A 13827-nucleotide genomic window follows, 5' to 3' on the forward strand; every position below is an offset into this window, starting at 1 on the left:
ACACTGTACCCAAATAAAGCTTATATCCTTTTTTCCCCACATAGTGCTTAATTTTGGTGGTATTTGGTCAAATCTGCGTTTTTTTTTTGCGCTATAAACAAAGGACGACGAGTATTTAAAAAAGAAAAAAAAAAAGAAAAAAAAAACCACAACAGTATTTACTTTCTGCTCTAAAACACATCCGATAAAAAAAAAAAAAAAAACAGTAAAAAAAAAAAAAAATCTAATTTCTTCATCAATTTAGGTCAATATGTATTCTGCTACATATTTTCAGTAAAAAAATAGGCATAAATTGATTGGTTTGCGCAAAAGCTATAGCGTCTACAAAGGATGGGATTTTTTTACTAGTATTAGCAGTGATCAGCAACTTGTAGCGGGACTGCGATATTGCGTTAGACAAATCAGACACATGACACTTTTTTGGGGACCAGTGACATTTCAGTGATCAGTGCTAAAAATATGTACTGTCAATGTACTAATCACACTGGCAGAGAAGGGGTTAACATCAGGGGAGATCAAAGGGTTATGTTTGTGTGCCTAGCTAACGGTTCAGTGTAGTGGGGAGGTGCTTTTACTAGTGGAAGGCATGGAACAGTGTTTCTGCCTTACAGAAACACAGGATCCATGCCTTCTGTACTGACTGAACGGCAATCTGCCTTGTTTATATAGGCAGACTGCCATTCTGTCAGTGTACCAAATGATCAGCAGATGCCGGCGGACATTGGGTCCGTGAGACCTGCTGATCAGCTCCCGCTGTGCAGCATTAGGATCACAGCATTAGCAAGCAGGCAGTGGCACGCGCTCATGCCTGATACCTGGAAGTGCAGGATCACATATATATACGTGTGGCGCCCGGTAGCAGTAAATCTGCTATGGTGCGGTCATCAAGTGGATAGTTGGCATCTCCCCACAGCGCCATGAAAGTACTGTCCAAAAGCAGAGGACTTCTCAGTGCTGGCTGCTTGGTAACCCAAATATGGTCAAAAAAACATGGTTCCACCTTCACTTGCCATTGCCAACATCTTGCACATCTGTCTAACTCGGGATGGGTTTTTCAATTGAAAATCTGCTTCTTTATTTCCCTACAATCAGTAAAAATAACTGGTTATATGTAATTTGCTAGTATGGACTAAATGATCATGTTATTCTTGATTAGCCTACAAATGGAAATGACTTTAGGGGTGAAAACTTCGATGGTCTTCAAGGTGACAAAATCTGTGATAATAAAAATCTACACTGCAAGATTCTGACCAAAACCATTATGCATTACCACTTCAAGACGGGACACTTTTAACCCCTTACAGTCCAGGTAATTTTTCAGCTTTCGGCACTGTCACATTTTGAATGAGAACACTGTACCCAAATGAAATTTTTTTTTTAGGCATCACTGGATGTTTTATATTTTGCCAAATTAAAAAATACTGACAATTTTTCAAAAACTTTTTTTTTGTAGTTTTTGCTAAAAAAAAATTTGCAAATAAATACTTTTTTTCCAAAATTTAGACCAAAATTAATTCTGCTACATTTTAGTAAAAAATAACTGAAATCCCTTAAAATGTTTAATAAAGTTTGCTTACTGTTAAGAAAAAAATCAATGTATATCAGTGTGTGAAAGTTATAGCATCTGCAAAATATGGTATGTACAGTATATTTGAAAATGGATCAATCCTAATGTAATGACTGCCTATCTCATTTCTTGAGGCGCTAAATTGCCAGAATAGACAAATACCCTTGAATTACCCCTTTTTGGAAAGTAGGCAGTCCAGGTTATTTCCTTAGAGGCATGGTGAGTTTTTTTATGTTATTTTTTTTGCACAATTTGGAAAATTAAGAATTTTCTTTTCACAAAGTTGTCATTTTAGCAAGTTATTTCTCACACACAGCATAGGCATACTTAGTTACACTCCAAACATTCTGCTACTCACCTAAGGATAGTTATACCACATATGTACAACTTTTTTTTACAGCCCAACTACATAGAGACCCAAAATACAAGGAGTACTTTCAGGCTTTATAGGGGCATAAACTACGCATCTAACCTCCTTACTGCCCATCACATTTTTAGAGGCCCTGGAACACCAGGACAGTGAAAACACCTACAAAATGACCTCATACTGTATAGGGATACTACATGTGTGAGACTTTTTACAAATGTTTGCAATATGTACTGGCCATTGTAACTTATGTATTACAAAAACAGATTGCAATGATTTGCTCACAAAAACAGATTGCAATGATTTGCTCATAAACCCATATTTTATTAGAAAAAAGAAACCATATCAAATGTTTAAACTGACAAAATATACCTTTTTAAGAAACAAAAAAAAGGTAACTTTGAAATTCATGGCAGCAACATGTCTCAAAAAAGTTGGGACAGTGCTACAAAAGCAGGAATAGTAAGTGGTACTAACAAGGAAGTGCTAAACATTTTGCAACTAATTAGGTTAACTGGTAACGGGTCATGGGTATAAAAAGAGAACCTTAGAAAATCAGTGTCTCGTACGTAAAGACAGACAAAGGTTCACCACAATTTCACAACAATGTTCAAGATAAAATTGCAAAGACTTTAAATATCATCATCTACAGTACATAATATCAAAAGATTCCATGAATCTGGAGACCTACCTGTACACAAGGGACAAGGCCGAAACACAATATTGGATGCCCGTGATCTTTGGGCTTTCAGACGGCACGACATTAAAAACTTAGGAATAAGATTAGAACAGAGTCGCACATATCATTAACACAAATATCTAGCCATAAACCTCTTAGCATGTGCATCAATTTGTCCAATGTTACAAGTCCTCCTTATTGGAAAAGGTTTACACAAACATATATAGCGTAAAAATCCAGTGTAGCACAGTCCTGTATGAGAGGAAAAAAGGGGGTGCAAAACCAGGATAAAAACAAGTGTATCACGATTTTAGACTTTTAGTCCATATACAGACTCTTAGACACACTCTAATCTCTTTGAGTCCCTTGTATTGTTGACACCATACGTGACTATCACCGGAAGTAAGGAATGCCTGCTTACCAGATGCACTGGACCTATAAAAAGGTAAGTGTCTGCAGGACCACTGATTGCCGACCAGATCACAGTCTAAAGGCCCTGGCAGGGTAATCAGCCACAAGCGTCACCGACCTTTTATGGTCCAGTGCATCTTTTAAGCAGGAATTCCTTACTTCCGGTGGTGGTCACATATGTTGTCAACAATGCAAGGGACTCAAAGAGATTAGAGTGTGTCTAAGAGACTGTATATGGACTAAAAGTCTAAAATCGTGATACTCTTGTTTTTACCCTGGTTTTGCACCCCCTTTTTTCTTCTCATACAGGACTGTGCTATATTGGATTTTTGCGCTATATATGTTTGTGTAAACCTCTTTCCAATAAGGAGGACTTATATATATATATATATATATATATATATATATATATATATATATATATATATATATATATTACTGGACAAATTGATGCAGATGCTGAGAGGTTTATGGAAAGATATTTGAATTTGAGTTTTTTTTTCCTTTCCCCCCATACACATGGGCTCAGGAATACTTCCAACGACAGTTTGTCGTGCCATCCAAAAATGCAAGTTAAAGCTCTATCGTGCACATTTAAATGGTCTGCTGCAAAGTGGAAAACTTTTCTGTCGTGAGATGATTTGACATTTAAAATCTTTAGTCCTCCAGACTAAAGAGGACAGGGACTTTGTTTTGTTGTCAGCGCTCAGTTCAAAGGCCTACATCTCTGATGGTATGGGAGTGCATTAGTGTGTATGGAATGGGCAGCTTACAAATCTGAAATGGCACCATTAATGCTGAAAGATGAACGGGGCGTGACCGGATGTGGAGGTGAACGGAGGTGTGCAAGCTCTCTCCCTGCTCCATCTCCCCGCTGCCATTCCTGATGGACTGATCCAGATTTGATTATACTGTGGCCCCATTTATTCGGCCCCCTTTCTCCCCTTGTCCTAGCCGCCCTAGCCGCTCTATCGTCCCCACAGCTTGCATTGGCGGTGATCTGTCCGGCTGATTTTGGCAGGGTGTGTGGAGGAACTCGGCAGCGGCGTTCAGCCGCTCGGCTGGAAAACGAAGGCAGTATAGACTGTTTACACCAGGCTCTGCTGGTTACTCGGCAACGATCTCTGCTCTCGCGATAGCTGAGAGCTCTAAGGGAACCAGAGAGGTACGGAGAGCGGTGTCTAGCTTAACCGGCTCACCGTGAGGAGACTGAAGGAAGCAGAAAGAAACGGAAGGAGGAAGGAAAGGTGAATACAATTATAAAGGCTTATAGGCTCAAAGGGGGTCCCGCTGGATGTGACTGTTTGTGCTGGATGTCGGCCCTGCTCCTGTGAAGATTCTAAGGTATTAGTGGGCGGATTACTTTTCTTTGAAAATAACGCTGTATTTTCCTGGGGAATTGTTGTCACTTATCAGTGCATATGGTGGAATGGGTTACTCCTAGTGTCTAAATAGCACCCTAGCCCAGTAAGGAACAGAGGACTGAAGGAACTTTTCTTTTCTCTGGCTTTTTCTTTTTGGTTTTCTGGGGTTGCTAATATACAACTCGGTATTTTTATAGAAATGACCAGGAAAAAGGGGGAGGAACAGCCCGAACACCCCCAGGAGAGCTCCCTTGCTCAGGCCACCCAGTCAACTAAGGACAAGGGGAACTCAGCAGCATCTGCATCCGCATCGGCAGCTAAATTGGAGAAGTATCCCCAACACCCTCGCACTTTCCAGTTAAAGGCAGCCAGCAACCCCACGAGAAATCTCTGACGGGAGGCGCGGGAGATAGAAAAAACATAAGTAAAGTTACTTCAACCTCATTAGCAACCATAAAATCTGCGAACAAAAAAAGTCCTGAGAGGGACCCCCTAGTAAAAATGCCTGAAGTCAACTCTGATACCGGGGTACCTAGTGAGCCTGAGCCCACACTGAAAGAGGTGCTGAGTGCAGTTAATGCTTGCAGGGGGTCACTGAGTGATCTATGTGACCAGCTAAGAGGCCTTAAGGAGGAGCTGCGTTCTATGAGCCAAGAATTACAAAATGTTATGGAAAGGACTTACATCTTAGAGGAGAGATTAAGTCAGGTAGAGGATACGCTATTCCCAATGAGGAAAGAGTTTAAATTGATGCAGACCCAGTTGGATACCTATAAATTTAAAATGGATGAAATGGAAAATTGTATGCGCAGACAGAATGTGAGGGTTCTAGGCCTCCCAGAGGGTAGCGAAGGCTCCTGTCCTGAAGTATTTCTGGAAAGATGGCTCAGGGAGGTTTTTGGGGCTGAAACATTTTCGCATTTTTTTGCGATTGAGAGGGCACATAGAGTGCCCACCAGGCGTATCTCATCAGGTACTCGCCCCAGACCACTGATTATGAAGATGTTCAGCTATAAAGACAAGGTGACACTAATGCAAAAATCCAGAGAGAAGGGGGACATTTTTTATAACGGCGCTAGGATTTCAATTTACCCAGACTACTCCCCGGACTTGCAGAAGAAAAGGGCAGGATTTGCTGAAATTAAGCACAGTCTGCGTACTATGAAAATAACATACGCACTGTTGTACCCAGCGCTCCTGCGTATAGAAGCCTCAGGAGGGACACAATTTTTTGATTCAGCTGACAGGGCCACAAAATGGCTGGAAGAAAATAAAAGGAACTTTTAGAGCTGGAGTATTAATTGTGGAAAGGGAGGAAAAAAAGAAAAAAGAAAAAAGGAATGAAAAGTTTTTTGTTTTTTTTTTTGCAGCGGGGATGGGAAAGGGAGAGGGGTTGGCTGGTGTGTTGGGGATAGTTCCCAATGAGAGTTTATATATGTTTGGGGATGGTTGTTTTTTTGTTTATATCACAATATGTGTCTATGCTTAAGGGAGGGGAGGGTAGGTAGGGAGGGGAGGGTAGGTGGGGGGGGGCAGGGAGGGTCAGGCAAGGGAAAGTCTTTTTTTGTTACCCTTGCTTAGGGGAAGGTGTGTTGGATTGAGTGGGTTGATAGGGTTAGAAAGGTCACAAGATATGCCCTTAGGGTAGGCCAAGATAGGCAGGGAGGGAGGGGGGTGGGAATGCACAAGGGTAAAGGAGTGTATAAATTTCAAATCACATTAAAGGGTTGTATAATACCAGCACAGAAGTTGCAGAGGGAAAAGATAAAAAAAACACATAGATTTTTGAAACGCTTACTCACATTTAAAATTTTTAAAAGTAAATCCGGTAGATATAGATGGCCGGGTAACCGGGTATGGGAGTTTTTTCACTTTTTTTTATAATAATAGTGTGGATTAGGGCACTGGAGGTTAAGCTAATAAATTGGTATTTTATACAGTTGGGCCTGAGTAGTGGGGCGGTCAGCGTCCCCTATCACAGGACACAGATTTTTACATTCCTGCTTTTTTCCGGCAAGGGTTGTATATTTGATCTTTGCATTTATTTTCTTTTCCTTTTCTTCTCTTTTATATTAAAGATGGCTTAGTATGGTGGGAATAACCTCTTGGAACATTAGGGGCATGGGTGACCCCATTAAAAAAGCCACCGTATTTTCAGAGCTGGAATCTCATGGCACGGATCTGTTGTGCTTACAGGAGACGCACCTGACCAAGGAGTCCAAATTATTAATTCGGAATAAAAAATTTCCAAGCTCAATTCCACTCAGTGTACACTTCCTACTCGAGAGGAGTGTGCATATTGGTTAAAAAGGGTCTGGCGTTCTCCTGTAGGGATGTTAAGATCGACACGCTGGGTTGTTATGTTTTTCTACACTGTATGGTAGAGGGTAAATCTTTTATTATAGCCAATGTGTATATACCTCCCCCTTTTAAGATGGAGATTTTGTACTGTTTATTAGAATACGTGGAGGATAAGAATGATACCCCGCTCATAGTGGTGGGCGACTTTAATGCGGTTCTTAACAGTAAGCTGGATAGGTTTCCACCAGGGGTAGGGGGGAAAAGGCGTATGAGGGACGGCTCACTCAGTTACTCGAGGAGATTGGGTGGTGTGACCTCTGGAGATCTCGTAACCCAGAGGAGCGGCAATATTCTTGCTTTTCGGGATCGCACCGCACTCTCTCCCGAATAGACCTGGCTATAGGTAATAGGGAGGTGCCAACCCTGTTGGGCAAAATAGAGTATAGACCAAGGGGGGTGTCGGACCACTCGCCTCTGAGGCTGACACTAAATACTCATGCTAGAAATACTCAGAGTATGGGCACTTAACCCAACATGGTTGGAGATAATAGGAAAAACGAAAGATATATCGGAGAAATTAAAAGAGTTTGTTGTACATAACTCAGGGTCGGCGTCGGAGGGGGTGGTCTGGGATTCCCTGAAAGCGTATCTTAGGGGCATTTTATTACAGCATATAATATGGGTCAAGAGGCAATCGAGAGAAAGGGGGGAAAGGATTAGAAAAGAGGTGCTGGAACTGGAAAGGCAATACGTGGAAGACCCAAGTCCAGGAAAGCAGGAGCTCTGGGTAAAAAAGCAGCAGGAGTACAAAATGGACATAGTTAAAAATGCTGAAAATAAGAGACTATTCCAGAGGCAGAGGTGCTTTGGAGAGGGGGAAAGAGTTGGTCGTATGCTGGCTTTATTAGCTGAGACTAATTCCCCCTCCTCAACGATATTTGCGATCCGGACCTCCAGCGGGGAAATCTCGTCTGTTCCCTCGATGATTAACAAAACATTCTTTCAATATTATAGTAACCTATATAAATCACATCAACAATTAGAATTGAGCGAAATAGAGAGCCTATTAGAGGGCGCCAACCTGCCATCTCTTTCTGATGAGGTAAGGACGGGCCTGGACTCTCCCATAACCCTTGAAGAATTACAGCAAGCGGTAGCAGGTATGCCTAATCAGAAATCTCTGGGCCCTGATGGATTGCCTGTGGAAATTTATAAATATTATGGTGAGGTGCTACTTCCAGAACTCTTGAAAACACTGAACTGGGCGGTCATAGAGGGTAGGTTGCCCTCCTCGATGGCAGAGACTAATATAGTCCTGATTCAGAAAGAGGGGAAAGATCACCTCGAAGCAGCTTTATACAGACCAATTTCATTGCTATGCTCTGATATAAAAATACTGGCAAAGGTAATGGCTACTAGGCTAAATAAATGCATCTCTGATCTGGTACACTCGGACCAATCAGGGTTTATACCAAATAGATCTACCAGTGTTAATATTAGAAGGGCATACCGGAACCTCCAGCTTTCGACAAGTATCAAGGGCTCCAGAGCGATTCTTGCCCTGGATATAGCCAAGGCATTTGATAGCCTGGAATGGGGGTATCTTTGGTGGGTGTTAGGGAAGTTCGGGTTCGGCCCGAAATTTATTAAGTGGGTGAAAACCCTATATTCCCACCCAAGAGCTAGATTAAAGATTAATAACGAATATACAGAGTGGCTCTCTCTTGAGAGGGGGACGAGGCAGGGGTGCCCGCTTTCACCATTGCTATTTGCTCTAGCGATGGAGCCACTGGCAGAGGTAATAAGAAGTTCGGCCGGTATACGGGGACTCGGAGAGAGGAACGGGTTGGAAAAAGTGGCGCTATATGCCGATGATGTGCTACTCTTCCTAGGGGATATAGGGCCATCCCTTGAAAATGCAATACAGCTGGTGGAGAGGTTTGGGAGAGCATCGGGGTTAATAGTTAACTGGGAAAAGTCAACACTGCTCCCGATAGACTCAACGTGCAGCACTTATAGGGGGGCATATCGAGGTTGAGGGTAACGGAAAAGATGCGCTACTTGGGTATAGTTATATCTAGCGACCCTGCCCAATATATTGGAGATAACTTAGTCCCTCTGTTGGAAAGATTTAAAAGGAAAAGCGATATTTGGCGTCAACTCCCGCTATCCCTGGCAGGCAGAGTTAACTTGATCAAGATGATATGGATGCCACAACTACTGTACGTGCTCCATAACTCCCCAGTCTGGATCAGGAAGAACTGGTTTCTAAAAATAAACACCTTATTTAGAGAATTAATATGGAAGAAAGGTATGCCAAGGATTGGGTTGCAAACGCTCCAGCGCCCTGTTAGGGAAGGGGGTATGGCAATACCTCATCCATATGGTTATTACTTGGCGGCGCAATTACAACATCTGGGGGGTTGTGAATCCCAAAGTATGTCGAATACTAATGGGAAACTTATGATGCAGGATAGCCCACATAATTCCCTGGCGGAAGCTCTGGAGGCTGGTTCATTTCAGGATGGGCCCCCAACATATAAATTGGTTTCCAAGGTTTGGCACTCTGTTAAAAGAATCATGGGTTATAGGGGACCTTCAGAATTCTCACCTATATGGCATAATAAATGCTTGAAAGAGTTGTTAACATTGGAAAAAAATTTGATATGGGCGCATCAGGGATTATGTAGGTTGATCCAACTATATGAAGCCAACACCTTGAAATCTTTTGCTGAGTTGAGGAGAGAATACGGTATCCCAAATAACACATTCTATACTTACCTGCAGATCAGGCACGCCCTTAATAGTCAATTTAGGAATCTTACACTGGAATGGTGCAACGCACCACTCCTTAACAAGATTACTAGAATAAATACCACTAAGGGTTTGATAGCAATGATATATGGACGACTCTCAGAGATTGCTGACCCTTCAGGAGTGTCTGCGTGTCAGGGAGAGATGGGAGGAGGATGTGGGGGAGATTACCGATAACCAGTGGAAAAAAATTTTGGAGACGGGTCCGCTGGTGTCCGTCTCTCCGTCGCAGCAGGCTTTGCATCTCTTTCTGTTACACAGAGTTTATTACACCCCTAAGAAGCTATTTAGGTTCGGCCGTAAACAGGATGATAAATGCCCTAGATGCCTGGAGACAGGAGATCTCATACATATGGTATGGAGGTGCCCAAAACTGGCAAGATACTGGTCAGGGATAGTTAAGACTATAGAAATTAGGTTTAAGATCAAATTGAAGCAAGAGGCCAGGGTTTGCATTCTTGGCATGATAGGTAAAAACAAGGGTAGTAGCAATACGGAAATTGCCATAGCAAGGTGCCTTTATCAAGCTAGGAAATTAATAGCACAATCCTGGCTTTCCACCTCGCCCCCAACTCTGGAAGATTGGCTTAGTACAGTGGATAAACTGGTGTGGACAGAAAAGACAGTCTACACCAGGAGGAGTAGCTACAGTAAATTTATAAAGATCTGGAGACCCTGGTTGTACTGGTTGGGCATAGCCCTTTGAATTAAATGTAACCTTGAAAGGGGTCGAGGTATTAGATCACCCGGTAGTATATTGGGGTACGGTAAGTGTACAAGGGTAGTCGGCTAAGTAGCTGGTATGGTAAGTACAAACTGACCCGATTATGCCTCCCTTTGCTAAAGATTACTCTTAGAGGGGGTACCTAATACCTATACTTGCTGGCTGTAAAGATCACTTCTATAATTAGAGTCTTTATTGTCTGTGTGTAATTTTATGCTTTGTGTTATAGAATAAAAATTAATAAAGAATGATGAAATAAAAAAAAAAAAAAAAAATGCTGAAAGATATATCCAGGTTTTAGAGCAGCATATTCTCCCATCTGGACGACATCTTTTTCAGGAAAGACTTTGCACATTTCAGCAGGACAATGCTAAACTGCATACTGCATCTATGACAACAGCATGTTGCTTGTGCTTAACTGGCCTGCTGTCCAGACCTTTCACCAATGGAAAATATTTGGTGCAGCTTTTGGCGTGTTAACCATAGTGACATGTTATTGCTTTGTCTAGGTGATCAACATTTTTTTTTACATTGTGACTGCTTATTACACTGATAATCATTGTAATAGGTAATCAATAAGACTGTTCAAAAGGTTTCATTCATGCAACCTTGTTTACTGCTGTGATTAGTCATAGCTATCACATTGTACAGGGTTGCTGTGATCACGGGTGTATCTACCACAAAGCAAACAATGCTTGGGCAGCATTTTTCAGGGGGCGGTGCTGCCCCCCAGGCAGAAGGGACACACGTGGCTGTGAGAGGTCTCAAGAGCAAGGCAGCTCAGCAGTTCTCATGTAGTTTTCCTGCAGCTCAGCAGTTCTCATGTAGTTTTCCTGCAGCTCCACCGGCTTCCTTGGGCAGGACAACTGGACTTGCAACTAAGCTCCATCTCCCCTTAGGACAGCCGGCTCCGCTGCCGTCTACACGCTACTTACTCCCAGCTCCCTGCAACTGGCTGGCTGACTTTTCCGCAGTGTTAAAAAGGGGGCGGTGGGGTCTACGGGGCTAGTGTCCTTGGAGTAGCTCATGACCAGCTGCCCTCGGTGGTTGAGCTGGCTGCAGTGTGGTTTCTTTTTGGCTGTGCACTTCCTTAGCAGTCCCAATCCTGCTCTTTCCTTCCCTCTCCCTGGCCGGGAGTAGTGTTGACAGATCGATACCATCCACTTGTGACCCCCTCCCTAGATGGATACAGCTAAGCTTACATGTAAATAGATATTGTGGTTTTAATAAAGCAATGGTTTACTATTAATTTGAGTTCCTTTTTTCTCGTGTCAGTAAGCACTTTTTAATTCATTGTGCTAGTCTTTACATAACAGGCTCCACCAGTGATTTTTCAGCTTCATCCACTCTTTATTATACAATACATGGTGTAGTATCAAGGGACAGGGAAGCTCCCCTCTTTCCCACCCCCCCTCTCTACCCCCCCAACCTAAAGGTGGAGCTCTAATAGGAAGGGGTGGAGTTTACAGATGAAGGGGTGGGTCTTAAACAGGAAAGGGTGGGGCAAATTGGGATGGGGCACCCGATTTTAGTCTTGCCTAGGGCAGCACAAAACCAAAATACACCACTGGCTGCGATTGGCCCTGGCCCCATGTGATTACTATAACCAAAGAGATCACACAGTAGTAAACAATGACAGCCTTGTTTACTGCTGAAACTGTGATCAATCTGATGGTCACAGTGATCACATGCCATCAGGGATGCTCAGTGTGACCCAGTACAATGATCGGCTGTGTCTGGCAGACACAGCAGTCACAGATCCTGCTGCTGCACGCTCTAGACTGCGCACATGAGCAGCGATATGGGAGGACATACAGCATCGGCGCTGCTCCTGTCTGGCTGTATATATAAAGTGGCCAGACGGAAGGCAGTTAAAGTTATCTGAGCCAACAAAATCCAAAACACATGATTAGGATTCAGGGAACCATGCATAGACCTCACATAATGAAACCAGTTGAGAAAAACTCATTATGCATGATAAAGTAATTAAATACATATTTACACTTGCATTAATTTGGAAATATTTTTTGTGCACAGACTTCCTGCCCTAACCTATTTGATATTTCTGAAAATGACATGTTAACAGGATTTAGCAGAGTACCCAGTGTCAAAAGAATGTGTTGTGTGGGGGAACAACATGCAAACGTGTAATGTATGTGAGCAAAACACACAAATGTGCAGTGTATAGGAACAAAGAATTGGATAATTAAAATATATTTTTAGCTTAAATCATCCTTTAAAAGTTCTTCATGCTAAATGGCATTGTAATAACTGTAAAAATAAATAGTCCCAAAAGCAATAAAATATTAACATATATGATGAAAGAACACCTTCATTCAATGCTGAAGCCTCTAGTAAAAAGGAAACATTCTGTTCTTGGTACCATGTTACACGGGTAAACACATCCAGTTAACAGAGTAGTTTGCTTTTAATTGTGTAATAATAAAGCAAAAATCGTTATTTAGACACAGCAACCATTTATCTTCCTCAGGCAAAATTATTGTATTTGCATTAGCTTCAATCTATAGTGAGATGGAGCAATATGTCAATTGCTATTAGTCTTTTATCACCTTCCAAATCTGTCCTGTGAACAGGCAGGCACAGGAAATTAATCTAAACCACCAAGGCACGAGAATACTAAAAGGGTACTTAAAAGAAGCAGCAAACATTAAAAGATAGCATTCATAATGAAATATGAACAAGATGAACGATTACTACAGATGCATTTTTAAGTGATGTTATTACTTCTTTTGATGTGTCGCCCACTATAAGAAACACTTGTCAGATCAGCCTACCAAAGAGACACTTGACTAGATCTGCCTTATAATTGGGACAGTTTTCTCCTCCAATGTCAAGTGAAAGTACAAGTGATGAAATCTTCATTACAAGTTAACAGCTAATTACTAGTATGTGGCAAAAATAAAAAGGGTAAGGGTATGTGCATATCATATTGCTGTTTTACTTTATTGCACTTGTGAAGATTTCATTGCATCAGTTTAGGCATACTAAAGCTTCAGTACAAAGGCAAGTGCACTAGTGCAGTACACACTAGAGTATTTAGCTTGCACAAAATGCCACATTATTTGAGTACATCAAATCCAAGTTTAAAAAGGCACATGTCATGATAGATATATGGAAGCTACCGCTGCTGACTTGTGTTAGAAAGTCCAAGGTTTTTTGAAAACGGTCTTTTTATTTAAAAACTTTTCAGAAAATAAGAAAAAAAAAAAAAAAACAACATAAAGGAAATGATAGAGGAAGATGTCCAATATACTCTGTGACTGAATAGAAATCCCAGGCCCACTACCACCCCAGGGACAGAAAAAAGAAAAAAAAAAAAGGTACATATAGTGATAGCTGGGGATAGTCAGGTAGGGTATTCTATGGTATGCCACAACTCCCAAACCCCATTATATCTATCCAGGGAGTTATTCAAGGCAGCCGTTAGATATTCCATCCTTTGAACATCCCAGATCCTAGCATGATGCTCCATCAGAGAGGGAGGTTCACGCTGTTTCCATTTAAGTGCCACTAAACATCATGCTGCCGTAAGGATGCAAGGTAATAGCTGCCTGGATGTTTTAGAGTAATTGGAAGGGA

At 41.9% G+C, this 13827-nt stretch overlaps 1 protein-coding gene across 3 annotated transcripts in view; it reads right to left on the reverse strand.

Moving 5' to 3' along the window:
- The window catches only part of DMD (dystrophin), a 3507873-nt gene that overhangs the window by 78043 nt on the left and 3416003 nt on the right, over nt 1-13827 (reverse strand). The window lies entirely within an intron of this gene.

The sequence above is a fragment of the Aquarana catesbeiana genome, linkage group LG02 (assembly GCF_042186555.1).
Source record: "Aquarana catesbeiana isolate 2022-GZ linkage group LG02, ASM4218655v1, whole genome shotgun sequence".
Taxonomy (NCBI): Eukaryota; Metazoa; Chordata; class Amphibia; order Anura; family Ranidae; genus Aquarana; species Aquarana catesbeiana.